Raw genomic sequence first — 13,610 nt, 5'->3', positions numbered from 1 at the left:
CTCACATAGAGACCCGTAGACTCGCATAGAGACCCATATACTCACATAGAGACTCACATAAGGACTCAAATACTCACATAGAGACTCACATAGAGACTCACAGACTCACATTATATTTCTACATACGTGACTTTACCGAATAAACCAATGAGTGATTTTATGCGGTCACGAAAGCTTTAATTCTTTATTAATACTTTATCACATAGAGACTCTCAGTTCAGTTAATTTATTTTGGTATCGCCTTGTGAGCCATTCGGCTCTTGAATCGGGTGCAACTACAACAAACAAAAAAACACGAACAAGAAAAACATCTTAAAGTGACTATGTGACTGCAAACAGAACATCCATGAAAAAAACAGCAAAATATTCCTGAAAAAGCACCGTACACCAACGCTGTGTGCAAACAATCCCAGTGGGATGCAAATCAAACAACAACAACAACCACAAGAAAACTTAGATTAAGGCCATCAGTCAAACTCCGTACTACAACAAAACAAACATGTCCAAACCAAAAAACTTTTCGAAACCAAAAAATAAAGCCATAATTGCAACGTAACAGTGATCATCGGGACTGTGACCGAATTTTTGCAATAAACTACATAAAGAACATGCAACACCAAATCCTAGAGCCATAGCTGGCTGCATGAGTTACTCCACAACAACAGAAGCATCGGTCGGAGTATCAAATTTTTCAATGCACCTTTAAAATCAGCAGGCTAAATCAAAATACAGATAATACTTTGCAGCGTCATCCGGAGCGAAACATTTTATTTTATTTTACGCCAATGAATAGCAGTGGCAGCTAGGGGTGGGTGTACAGCTCCTCTAGAGCAATTTTGAGAGGAGATCTCATTGGTAGCGATTCAAGTTGCAGTTTATTGGCAATAGCATTCCAGACCCTGGGGGCATCAATAGCAAAGGCCGCACATAGAGATCCATAGGCTGACATTGAGACTCATAGACTCACGTGGATACACAGAGACCCATCGACTCCTAACAACAGTGGTTCGTTAGCCTTTTCCTGCAGCCTGGCCACCCCCATTGGTTCTAAATCGTTATAAAATTGCAATGTTAATAACTACAGAGAGGGGGGGTGGGGTTGATGATACAGAGTAAGTAAGTTGTGTACTTAAGTTGTCCCGTGGCCTAGTTTGTGTTGACGCTGATTTACCTTCTCAAGACAAATCTCGCCATGTCTCGCACCCCCAGGTTAAGAACAACTGGTGTAGTGTGTAGTGTAGTGTATAGTCTAGTGTAGTGTATAGTGTAGTATATAGGGTAGTGTTTAGTGTATAGTGTCGTGTATAGCGTAGTGTATAGTCTAGTGTGTAGTGTATAGTGTAGTGTGTAGTGTATAGTAGTGTAGTGTATAGTCTAGTGTGTAGTGTACAGTGTAGTGTATAGTGTAGTGTATAGTGGTAATCTATAGTGGTAGTGTATAGTGGTAGTGTATAGTGTAGTGTATAGTGTAGTGTATAGTGTATTGTATAGTGTATAGCAGTGTAGTATATAGTGTAGGATATAGTGTAGTATATAGTGTAGTGTATAGTGTATTGTAGTGTATAGTGTAGTGTATAGTGTAGTGTACAGTGTAGTGTGTAGTGTATATTGTAGTGTATAGTGTAGTGTATAGTGTAGTATAAAGTGTAGTTCAGTGTATTTATTAACCTCTACTGCAGCCTTGCACCTCAATCGTGTAAACACGCACAGCGTCAATAACGACATTAGAGGGTGTTGATGGAACAAAGTAAGTTGTGTACTTACCTTTACCCCGTGACCACAATTCGATGATTTACCATCCACGGAAAAGTCTGACCACGTGTCGCGCTCCTTACATAGAGACACAGAGCCCTCGGCGCCTGCCTTTGAAGTTTCGAGTTCACCGGACGCCCTTGGCGAGTGGCGTCTCTCTCCGAGTAGGTTCCTGCCTGAGCCCTCTCCATCCCAGGTCGACCGAGGTCGTGAATGAGTGCACAGGTCAGGATGGGAACTGCGCGGGGAGACAAAGGCGGTCGGGCGTGGTTGGTGCTGGTCACACACCCCACACCCCCCCCCCCTCTCCACCCCCCCCCCCAACTCGTGTGCCGTTATGGCCCTAGTAGGTGCAAGTATACTGCACTTGCCCGCCATTCTCTGTGCAGGCTGCACGGGTACCTTTATCTTTGTCTCTTTGTGTGTCAAGGCCAACACCACCAGTGACGCATTATCTGAACCGTTTCCGGGCCTCCCCTTGGTCGACTCGGCCTCAAACGAGTACCTGGTGCTGTGTGTGTGTGTAGTAAACATCGTCACTCGGGGAGACAAAGGCGGTCGGGCGTGGTGCTGGCCACCCACCCCCTCGTGTGCCGTTCCGGCCTTCGTAGGTGCTGCTCGCTACGGACAGCACTTGCCCCAACAGTCTGTTACAGGCTACACGGGGGATCTTTGTCTTTGCTGTATAGCTCCTGCTCGCTAACAGCACTTGCCCCCTACAGTCTGTTACAGGCTACACGGGGGATCTTTGTCTTTGTGTGGGCAGCGGCGGTGTAGCGGCGCTGCGCTTACGAATCCGGCCGCCCGAGTTTTGGATTCCTGCTCACAGGTCACGGGTGCAGTAAACATCGCCACTGGGGGAGACAAAGGCGGCCGGGAGCGGTCTCTGGTCAGCCCGCTCTTGCGTAGCGTGCCGGGCGAGTCTGTCTGCGTGCGCGTGTTTATGGGTTTGTGTGAGAGGGGGGGTTGTTGTTGTTACGTTGTGTGTGTGTGTGTTTATATATCGTCCCTAATAGGTGTTCGTGAACAGCACTTGCCCCTCGAACAGCTCATAACGGCTGTGGAGTTGACGGGGAGGGGAGGGAGGGAGGGGAGGGAGGGAGGAAGGGATGGAGGGAGGGGTGAGAGGGAGGGGAGGGAGGGAGGGAGGGGAGGGAGGGAGAGAGGGAGGGGAGGGAGGGATGGAGCGAGGGAGGGAGGGAGGGATGGAGGGAGGGATGGAGGGAGGGAGGGATGGAGCGAGGGATGGAGCGAGGGAGGGAGGGAGGGAGGGATGGAGGGAGGGAGGGATGGAGAGAGGGATGGAGGGATGGAGAGAGGGTGGGATGGATGGAGGGAGGGATGGAGGGAGGGATGGAGGGAGGGATGGAGGGATAGAGGGAGGGATAGAGGGAGGGATGGAGGGAGGGATGGAGAGAGGGAGGGAGGGATGGAGAGGGAGGGATGGAGAGAGGGTGGGAGGGAGGGGAGGGTGAGAGGGAGGTAGGGATGGAGGGAGGGAGGAAAATTGGAGCGGGGGGGTGGGGGTCGTGGTGGGGTGGGGGTGCAGAGACCCTGAATGGTCGGAAGTTAAACGTGGAGTCTGAATTACACGCCATGGATTCCGGATCGCGGTGCGAGGGATTCGTGGAACCCCGCGGGGTTCCAGGATTCGCGTTGAGGCCGCACTGATTCTTCACGGGAGTACCGAAGGGGAGATCGAGCATGGCCACGGTGACCCTGGGGTTGTCCACCCTCGGACGCGTGGCTTGCGGGGAGTTGTGAATCGCACCCCCCCCCCCCCCTCCAATAACGTCGTACCGATGCGGACAGCTCTCGCCCCGTGAGAATGACTGTGTGTGTGTGAGTGGCTGTGTGTGTGTCTGTGTGTGTCTGTGTGTGTGTGTGGCTGTGTGTGAGTGGCTGAGTGTGAGTGGCTGTGTGTGTGAGTGGCTGTGTGTGTGTCTGTGTGGCTGTGTGTGTGTGTGTGGCTGTGTATGTGTGTGTGGCTGTGTGTGTGTGTCTGTGTGTGTGTGGCTGTGTGTGTGGCTGTGTTTGTGTGTGTGGCTGTGTTTGTGTGTGTGGCTGTGTTTGTGTGTCTGTGTGTGTGTGTGGCTTTGTGTGTGGCTGTGTGTGTGTGTCTGTGTGTGTGAGAGTGTCTGTGTGTGTCGCTGTGTGTGTGAGTGGCTGTGTGTGTGTGTGTCTGTGTGTGTGTGAGTCTCTGTGGCTGTGTGTGTGTGGATGTGTGGCTGTGTGTGTGTGTATGTGTGTCTGTGTGTTTGTGTCTGTGTGTTTGCGTCTGTGTGTTTGGCTGTGTGTGTAGCTGTTTGTGTGGTTGTGTGTGTAAGTGTCTGTGTGTGTGGCTGTGTGTGTGAGTATCTGTGTGTGTGTGGCTGTGTTTGTGTGTCTGTGTGTGAAAGTGTCTGTGTTTGTGTGTGAGTATCTGTGTGTATGAGTGTGTGTGTTTGTGTGTGTGTGAGTATGTGTTTGTGTAGTGTAGCGGGTAGCGCGCTGCGCTCCGAACCCGGCGACCCGAGTTATATTCCTGCTCACGGCCAACATCAGTGACGATTTTCTGAACCTGTCCTGGGCCTCCCCTAGGTCAGCTCAGCCTCAAATTAGTACCTGGTGCGGTGTGTAAATATCGCCACTCGGGGAGACAAAGGCGGTCGGGCGTGGTGCTGGCCACCCACCCCTTCGTGTGCCTTGTCGGTCTTCATAGGTGCTGCTCGCTAACAGCACTTGCCCCTACAGTCTGTTACAGGCTATATGGGGGATCTTTGTCTTTGTATCTCTGTGTGGTGAGCGGTGGTGCAGCGGTTAGCGCGCTATACGCCGACCGTCGAAGCCGACGATTATCTGAACCGGTCCGGTGAGGATTCCCCCTGGGTCGACCCGACCTCAAGTGAGTGCCTGGTGGCGGCGTGCAAATAATCGCCACTTTCGGGGGAGACAAAGGCGGCCGGGCGGTCGACGTCGGCCACACACACCACCTGTATCGGAGCCTTTGCAAGGTGCATCTGTGACGAGCAGCACTTGCCCCGAGGATTTTAAAAGGCTGTACGGGGGATCTTTGTCCATTGTGTGTACCACCACCACCCCCCTACTCCCGAGTTTTTTTAAAAAAAAATTTAGCTGAGCAGAGGTCCAAAGGTGGAAAACGCCAAGCGGTCAGCAACAAGCGGCACCGCGATGGGCGTTGTGACGAACGGGAGCGTGATGCGTGTCACCAGCTGAGCGGCTTGGTTTGTCGTCATTGTTGTTGTTAGAGCTTTGGGGGGCGGGTGGGGGGAGACGATGATGATGGTGAAAATGGTGGTGGTGGTGCTGGTGGTGGTGATAGTGGTGGCGGTGGTGATGATGGTGATGATGGTGGTGGTAATGATGATGGTGGTGGTGATGGTGGTGGTGATGATGGTGGTGGTGATGATGGTGATGATGGTGGTGGTGGCGGTGATAGTGGTGGTAATGGTGGTGGTGGTGGTGATGATGGTGATGATGGTGATGATGGTGGTGGTCATGATGATGGTGGTGGTGGTGATAGTGGTGGTGGTGATGATGGTGATGATGGTGGTGGTGATGATGGTGATGATGGTGGTGGTAATGATGATGGTGGTGGTGGTGATAGTGGTGGTGGTGATGATGGTGGTGGTAATGATGATGGTGGTGGTGGTGGTGATGATGGTGGTGATGGTGATGATGGTGGTAGATTGTGATCGTGAGTTGTGGACCATGGGGCGTGGATCTTAGATTTTTGATCGCGGGATATGGATCATGGATCGTGAATCACGGAGCATGGATCGTGGATTGTGGATTGTGGATTGTGGATCTTGAATTGGTAGATCGTGAAGTGTGCGTCATGGAATGTGGATCAAGGATCTTTAATTGTTAGATCGTGTATTGTGGATCATGGATTGTGGATTGATAGATGGTGGATTGGTAGATCCTGGATTGTGGATCATGGATTGCGGATTGGTAGATCATAGATTGTGGATCATAGATTGTGGATCATGGGCTCTGGATCATGGATAGTGGATCACGGATAGCGGATCGTGGATCATGGATCGTGGAGTGATGGGGACGCGGTGGGCGTGGATCGGATGTTCCTTGCCCCGTGTTTAAGAATGGAGATCAGCGGTGGGGGGTGGGGTTGGAGGTTGGGGGCGGGGCTGTGGGTTTTGGGGGGATCGTGACCCCAAGTGAACCCTGAATCGGTCACGGCGTGCGTGTGAACGGGGCATCTGGACATAAGCTTACACACACACACACACGCACGCACGCGTGTGTGTGCGTGTGTGCGTGCGTGTGCAGAGGCAACGATGTTTACACACCGTACCGGGTACTCATTTGAGGCTGAGTCGACCTAGGGGTGGCACAGGACCTGTTCGCATAGTCGGCGACGATATGGGCTCAAGCCGGATCGCCAGGCTCGTGGCGCGGTGCGCTAACCACTGCGCCACCGCTCCCCACGAACGCGCAGCAACCACGGCACTAAGTGGCGGTGGCGTCGTCACAAACGGCGCCTGTGCCAAGCTAGGTGCACCTTGAGGCCACGTGCAGTGCGTTGGAGGCTTGCTGGCAGGAGGTCACGTGACGGGCTCGGCAGGTGCCATGGCTTCACCGACTGAGATGACTGGCAGATGCTCAAACCGTGCCCCTTACTGTGCCAACTTGCTGTGTTTTAGCCGCCCGGCGCTCCGCTCGTTGTTGTGAGCGTCGCTCCCTCCGCCCTCCGCCCTCCGTTGTTGTTGGAGGGCGACTGCCTCCACCTGCCCAACAGCAACAGCGGCAGCGTCCTTCACGATCCTCCTCTTCCACAGAGGCCGATCTTGACACCGCTGGTACCGGTCATCGGCAAGTCCGCTCAGCTCCACGTCCTCCTGTGCCCACATCACTCCATCTCTTCTCTAGCCCGTGCCGCGCCCGTTTAGCCCCCTCTATCCGTCCAAACATAATCTGCTTGGGCATGCGGTGGCTGGGCATGCGGGCTGCATTGGGCCAGCCACAACGCAGCCTCGCCTATCGAAGGAGCTCACTGATGGGGACTGCGTCCAGATCTTTCACGGAACAAGCGTCCAGATCTTTCACGGAACAAGCGAGCTCAACACACATTGCAGGCCCGGGGCTAAACTCAGGATGGATCGAACGTATCAAACCGGGGTAGATGTTTCTTGAAAGGACTTCGCGGTGGTCTGCGGGCGTAGCGAGAGAAGGGGATTTTCGCGTGGAGCGACAGACTCCAGGTGTTCTTCTTTGGTTCTTTCGGTAAAGTCACGTAGAATGAGAATAAAATAATAAATTGATAAAATAAAATAACACAATAATATCATTGTGTTATTTTTTATCAATTTATTATTTTATTCTCATTCTACGTGACTTTACCGAAAGAACCAAAGAAGATGAATCATTGCAGTCACGAAAGCTTTAATCGAGACTCCAAGGTGGCTTGCCACGGAACGTCACAGCAGCCGACGACAAGATAATGCCGCTCGACCGATTCGGAGCGAGACCTCCGCTGCCAAATTGGAATCCCCGGCAATGCGCAAAACTAATGGCCAGGTAGGGGAATCCTTCTCCACGTTCCGCACAACTACGAACATCTTTATTTAGACTTGGAAGAATCTTCATCGCTCGTGGAGGGAGTTGGGAGGTGTTTCGATACCCAGGTAACCGCTCCGTGTCCTGTGGCCGTGTCGGTGAGTTGAACTCCACGTCTCCGGACGCGAACATCTCAATCGCTGCAAGGCGTGGGTGGTGGTGGGGGGGGGGAGGGGTGACCGAGAGACGATCACGGAGCCGCCCTTCCTCTCTCAGCTGTGCAAAGAGGAGAGAGAGAGAAGGGGGAGGGGGGGTAGGAGAGACACAAACGTCCCGGTTCTGTTCCGCTGCGGATATTGGCAGTAATCAGGTGCAGCGCGTCGAATTGAATTTAGGCGCACATGGCCATCACGTGGCACGGCACCGGCCTGGCGCGCGGGTAACCGGGGAGGAGACGACGGCTTATTAGATAACTCGGGGGGGGGGGGAGACGGGGGGTGAAAGACAGGGAGGGGGAGGGAGAGACGGGGGGGGGAGAGACGAGGGGGCGAGACGGGGGGGTGAGACGGGGGGGTGAAAGACAGGGAGGGGGGGGAGAGACGGGGGGGAGGAGAGACGGGGGGGGCGAGAGACGGGGGGGGGGGCGAGAGACGGGGGGGTGAGAGACGGGGGGGGCGAGAGACTGGGGGGGGGGTGAGAGACAAGGGGGGGTGAGGGACAAGGGGGGGTGAGGGACGGCGGGGTGGGTGGGTGAGAGACGGGGGGGTGAGAGACGGGGGGGGGAGACGGGGGGGCGAGAGACGGGGGGCGAGAGACGGGGGGGCGAGAGACGGGGGGGGCGAGAGACGGGGGGGCGAGAGACGGGGGGGGGGGCGAGAGACGGGGGGCGAGAGACGGGGGGGCGAGAGACGGGGGGGGCGAGAGACTGGGGGGGGCGAGAGACAAGGGGGGGTGAGGGACAAGGGGGGTGAGGGACAAGGGGGGGTGAGGGACAAGGGGGTGGGTGGGTGAGAGACGGGGGGGGTGAGAGACGGGGGGATGGGTGAGAGACGGGGGTGGTGAGAGACAAGGGGGGGGGTGAAGGATGGCGGGGGGGGGTGGGTGAGAGACGGGGCGGTGAGAGACGGGGGGGGGGGGGAGGTGAGAGACGGGGCGGTGAGAGACGGGGGGGGGGGGAGGTGAGAGACGGGGGGTGGGGTGAGAGACTGGGGGGGGGGGTGAGAGACAAGGGGGGGTGAGAGACGGGGGTGGTGAGAGACAGGGGGGGGGGTGAGAGACGGGGGGTGTGGGGGTGAGAGACGGGGGGAGGGTGAGAGACTGGGGGGGGGGGGTTAGGGACGGCGGGGGGTGAGAGACGGGGGGGTTAGAGACGGGGGGAGGGTGAGAGACGGGGGTGGGTGAGAGACGGGGGGGGTGGGTGAGAGACGGGGGGGGTGAGAGACAGGAAGGGTGAGAGACGGGGGGGTTGAGAGACGGGGGGGTGAGAGACGGGGGGGTGAGAGACGGGGCGGGTGAGAGACGGGGGGGTGAGAGACGGGGGGGTGAGAGACGGGGGGGGTGAGAGACGGGGGGGTGAGAGACGGGGGGGTTGAGAGACGGGGGGGTGAGAGACGGGGGGTGAGAGACGGGGGGGGGTGAGAGACGGGGGGGGTGAGAGACAAGGGGGGGTGAGAGACGGGGGGAGAGACGGGGGGGTGAGAGACGGGGGGGTGAGAGACGGGGGAGAGACGGGGGGGAGAGACAGGGGGGGGTGACAGACAAGGGGGGGTGAGAGACAGGGAGGGGGGGGTGAGAGACAGGGAGGGGGGGTGAGAGACGGGGGGGGGAGTGAGAGACGGGGGGGGGTGAGAGATGGGGGGGAGAGACGGGGGTGGAGGGTGGAGGAGACGTGGGGGGGGGGGTGAGAGACGGGGGGGGCTGGGGGGTGAGAGAGAGACTGGTACAGTGCGAGTGCTAAGTTGCTGGTCGCAGTCGTGAGCCGTGATCTCTCCGTTGCTGGATGAACACCTTGCCACGACACCGCGCCTCTACGATGTCGCGATGCATCTCGTGGCTGGGGTCACGTAGCCCCCCCCCCCCCCCCCGATAGATGGGGGGGGGGGGAGGTTATCGGGAGGGGGTGGGGGGCTAAATGGGCACGGCACGGGACTAGAGAAGCGATGGAGCTGCTGATGCGGGTTCAGGAGGACGTGGAGCTGAGTGGACTTGGAGGAGGAGGCTCGTGAAGGACGCCGCTGAGCAGTTGGAGGCAGTCGCCCACCCAGCAACGGCGGAGGGAGCGACGCTCACAACAACGAGCGGAGCGCCGGGCGGATAAAACACAGCGCGTCGGCAACAGTAGGGGGCACACAGGAGGAGGCGCATCTGCCAAGTCAGCCCGTCGATCCGTGGCACCTGCCAACTGTGTCCCGCGACCTCGTGCCCGGCGAGACCGTCGGCACGTCACGCGGTCCTCAAAAGTGCACCTAGCCTGGCACGAGCTCGCCGTGGCCACGTCAGCCTCTCGCTTGGACGGCGAATCGCGGTTTCTGTCGTTGCGGCTAAACTGATTGAGTGAGATGTCGGCGAGTGTGAGATGATGATGAGTGAGTGAGCGAGCGGGTGAGTGAGTGAGTGAGCGAGTGAGTGAGTGAGCGAGCGAGCGAGTGAGTGAGCGCGTGAGTGAGTGAGTGAGCGCGTGAGTGAGCGAGCGCGTGAGTGAGTGAGCGAGCGAGCGAGTGGATGAGCGGGCGAGCGAGTGAGCGAGCGAGTGAGCGTGTAAGTGATCGCGTGAGTGAGTGAGCGAGCGAGTGAGCGCGCGAGTGGGTGAGCGAGTGAGCGGGCGGGCGGCGAGCGAGTGAACGAGCGGGCGAGCGAGCGAGCGGGCGAGCGAGCGGGCGGGCGGGCGAGCGCGTGAGCGGGTGAGCGAGCGGGTGAGAGAGCGAGTTGGTCGCCGAGTGTGAGATGATGATGATGAGCCAGCGAGTTCAACTCCGATGTGACGTGACCAAGTGAGAATAACTCAAAGAGGAGCTCGAGGGCTCGCGAGTGAGCGAGTTCGCGATCATTAGCGCAGCGCTCTGCCCTGCCAATCTCGCTGCTGGCTGATCGCATCCCCGACTCGCGCACACCGTCCGCATCTGGGCTTGGGGGAGACAAAGGCGACTGGGGAGACAAAGGCGGTCCCGGCCACACCATGTCCCACGTGGCGGCGGCCGAATCCGGCCTTGGTAAGGTGGTGGTGGTGGTGGCTAACAGCACTTGCCCCGGCGGTCCACGTGGGCTACACGGGGGAGCTTTGTCTGTGCTGCTGCTGCTGTTGCTGCTGTGCGGTGCGCAGCCCTTTTTAGGAGAAAACACGGAGAGTGGAGAGTGACCAGTGGGGAGTGGAGAGTGACCAGTGGGGAGTGGAGAGTGGGGAGTGGAGAGTGACCAGTGGGGAGTGGAGAGTGGAGAGTGGAGAGTGACCAGTGGGGAGTGGAGAGTGGAGAGTGACCAGTGGGGAGTGGAGAGTGACCGGTGGGGAGTGGAGAGTGGAGAGTGACCAGTGGGGAGTGGAGAGTGGAGAGTGACCAGTGGGGAGTGGAGAGTGGAGAGTGACCAGTGGGGAGTGGAGAGTGGAGAGTGACCGGTGGGGAGTGGAGAGTGACCAGTGGGGAGTGGGGAGTGACCAGTGGGGAGTGGAGGGTGGAGAGTGACCAGTGGGGAGTGGAGAGTGGAGAGTGACCAGTGGAGAGTGGAGAGTGACCAGTGGGGAGTGGAGGGTGGAGAGTGACCAGTGGGGAGTGGAGAGTGGAGAGTGGAGAGTGACCAGTGGAGAGTGTAGAGTGACCAGTGGGGAGTGACCAGTGGGGAGTGGAGGGTGGAGAGTGACCAGTGGGGAGTGGAGAGTGACCAGTGGGGAGTGGAGAGTGGAGAGTGACCGGTGGGGAGTGGAGAGTGACCAGTGGGGAGTGGAGAGTGGAGAGTGGAGAGTGACCAGTGGGGAGTGGGGAGTGACCAGTGGGGAGTGGAGGGTGGAGAGTGACCAGTGGGGAGTGGAGAGTGACCAGTGGGGAGTGGAGAGTGGAGAGTGACCAGTGGAGAGTGGAGAGTGGAGAGTGACCAGTGGGGAGTGGGGAGTGACCAGTGGGGAGTGGAGGGTGGAGAGTGACCAGTGGGGAGTGGAGAGTGACCAGAGGGGAGAGGAGAGTGGAGAGTGGAGAGTGACCAGTGGGGAGTGGAGAGTGGAGAGTGGAGAGTGACGAGTGGGGAGTGGAGAGTGGAGAGTGGAGAGTGACCAGTGGGGAGTGGAGAGTGGAGAGTGACCAGTGGGGAGTGGAGAGTGGAGAGTGACCAGTGGGGAGTGGAGAGTGACCGGTGGGGAGTGGAGAGTGGAGAGTGACCGGTGGGGAGTGGAGAGTGGAGAGTGGAGAGTGACCGGTGGGGAGTGGAGAGTGGAGAGTGACCAGTGGGGAGTGGAGAGTGACCGGTGGGGAGTGGAGAGTGACCAGAGGGGAGTGGAGAGTGGAGAGTGACCGGTGGGGAGTGGAGAGTGACCAGTGGGGAGTGGGGAGTGACCAGTGGGGAGTGGAGGGTGGAGAGTGACCAGTGGGGAGTGGAGAGTGGAGAGTGGAGAGTGACCAGTGGAGAGTGGAGAGTGACCAGTGGGGAGTGGAGGGTGGAGAGTGACCAGTGGGGAGTGGAGAGTGGAGAGTGACCAGTGGAGAGTGGAGAGTGACCAGTGGGGAGTGGGGAGTGACCAGTGGGGAGTGGAGGGTGGAGAGTGACCAGTGGGGAGTGGAGAGTGACCAGTGGGGAGTGGAGAGTGGAGAGTGACCGGTGGGGAGTGGAGAGTGACCAGTGGGGAGTGGAGAGTGGAGAGTGACCAGTGGGGAGTGGGGAGTGACCAGTGGGGAGTGGAGGGTGGAGAGTGACCAGTGGGGAGTGGAGAGTGACCAGTGGGGAGTGGAGAGTGGAGAGTGACCAGTGGAGAGTGGAGAGTGGAGAGTGACCAGTGGGGAGTAGGGAGTGACCAGTGGGGAGTGGAGGGTGGAGAGTGACCAGTGGGGAGTGGAGAGTGGAGAGTGGAGAGTGACCAGAGGGGAGAGGAGAGTGGAGAGTGGAGAGTGACCAGTGGGGAGTGGAGAGTGGAGAGTGGAGAGTGACCAGTGGGGAGTGGGAGAGTGGAGAGTGGAGAGTGGAGAGTGACGAGTGGGGAGTGGAGAGTGGAGAGTGACCAGTGGGAGTGGAGAGTGGAGAGTGACCAGTGGGGAGTGGAGAGTGGAGAGTGACCAGTGGGGAGTGGAGAGTGACCGGTGGGGAGTGGAGAGTGGAGAGTGACCGGTGGGGAGTGGAGAGTGGAGAGTGGAGAGTGACCGGTGGGGAGTGGAGAGTGGAGAGTGACCAGTGGGGAGTGGAGAGTGACCGGTGGGGAGTGGAGAGTGACCAGAGGGGAGTGGAGAGTGACCAGTGGGGAGTGGAGAGTGGAGAGTGACCGGTGGGGAGTGGAGAGTGACCAGTGGGGAGTGGAGAGTGACCGGTGGGGAGTGGAGAGTGACCAGAGGGGAGTGGAGAGTGGAGAGTGACCGGTGGGGAGTGGAGAGTGGAGAGTGGAGAGTGACCAGTGGGGAGTGGAGAGTGACCAGAGGGGAGTGGGGAGTGACCAGTGGAGAGTGGAGGGTGGAGAGTGGGGAGTGACCAGTGGGGAGTGGAGAGTGACCAGTGGGGAGTGGAGAGTGGAGAGTGACCAGTGGGGAGTGGAGAGTGGAGAGTGGGGAGTGACCAGTGGGGAGTGGAGAGTGACCAGTGGAGAGTGGAGAGTGACCAGTGGGGAGTGGAGAGTGACCAGTGGAGAGTGGAGAGTGGGGAGTGACCAGTGGAGAGTGGAGGGTGGAGAGTGGGGAGTGACCAGTGGGGAGTGGAGAGTGGAGAGTGGGGAGTGGGGAGTGACCGGTGGGGAGTGGAGAGTGGAGAGTGACCAGTGGGGAGTGGAGAGTGACCGGTGGGGAGTGGAGAGTGGAGAGTGACCGGTGGGGAGTGGAGAGTGACCAGTGGAGAGTGGAGAGTGACTGGTGGAGAGTGACTGGTGGAGAGTGAAGAGTGACTGGTGGAGAGTGACTGGTGGAGAGTGGGGAGAGACTGGTGGAGAGTGACTGGTGGAGAGTGGGGAGAGACTGGTGGAGAGTAGAGAGTGACTGGTGGAGAGTGACTGGGGGAGAGTGAAGAGTGACTGGTGGAGAGTGACTGGTGGAGAGTGGGGAGAGACTGGTGGAGAGTAGAGAGTGACTGGTGGAGAGTGACCGGTGGGGGGTGACGACCAAAGCAGACGTCCATTTAAAACGAATCGGCCTCCCAACCGGATCGCCCTTCGCCCGTTCAAA

At 58.2% G+C, this 13,610-nt stretch overlaps 1 protein-coding gene across 1 annotated transcript in view; it reads left to right on the top strand.

The window, feature by feature from the left end:
- The window catches only part of PDE3A (phosphodiesterase 3A), a 175,915-nt gene that overhangs the window by 48,154 nt on the left and 114,151 nt on the right, over positions 1-13,610 (top strand). The gene's annotated exons all lie outside the window — the stretch shown is intronic.

The sequence above is a fragment of the Petromyzon marinus genome, chromosome 65 (genome assembly GCF_048934315.1).
Source record: "Petromyzon marinus isolate PM22_M1 ecotype Great Lakes invasive population chromosome 65, UKy_Petmar_22M1.pri1.0, whole genome shotgun sequence".
Classification (NCBI taxonomy): Eukaryota; Metazoa; Chordata; class Hyperoartia; order Petromyzontiformes; family Petromyzontidae; genus Petromyzon; species Petromyzon marinus.
The sequence above is the reverse complement of the archived record's forward strand: the minus strand, read 5'-3'. Positions and strand labels throughout refer to the sequence as shown.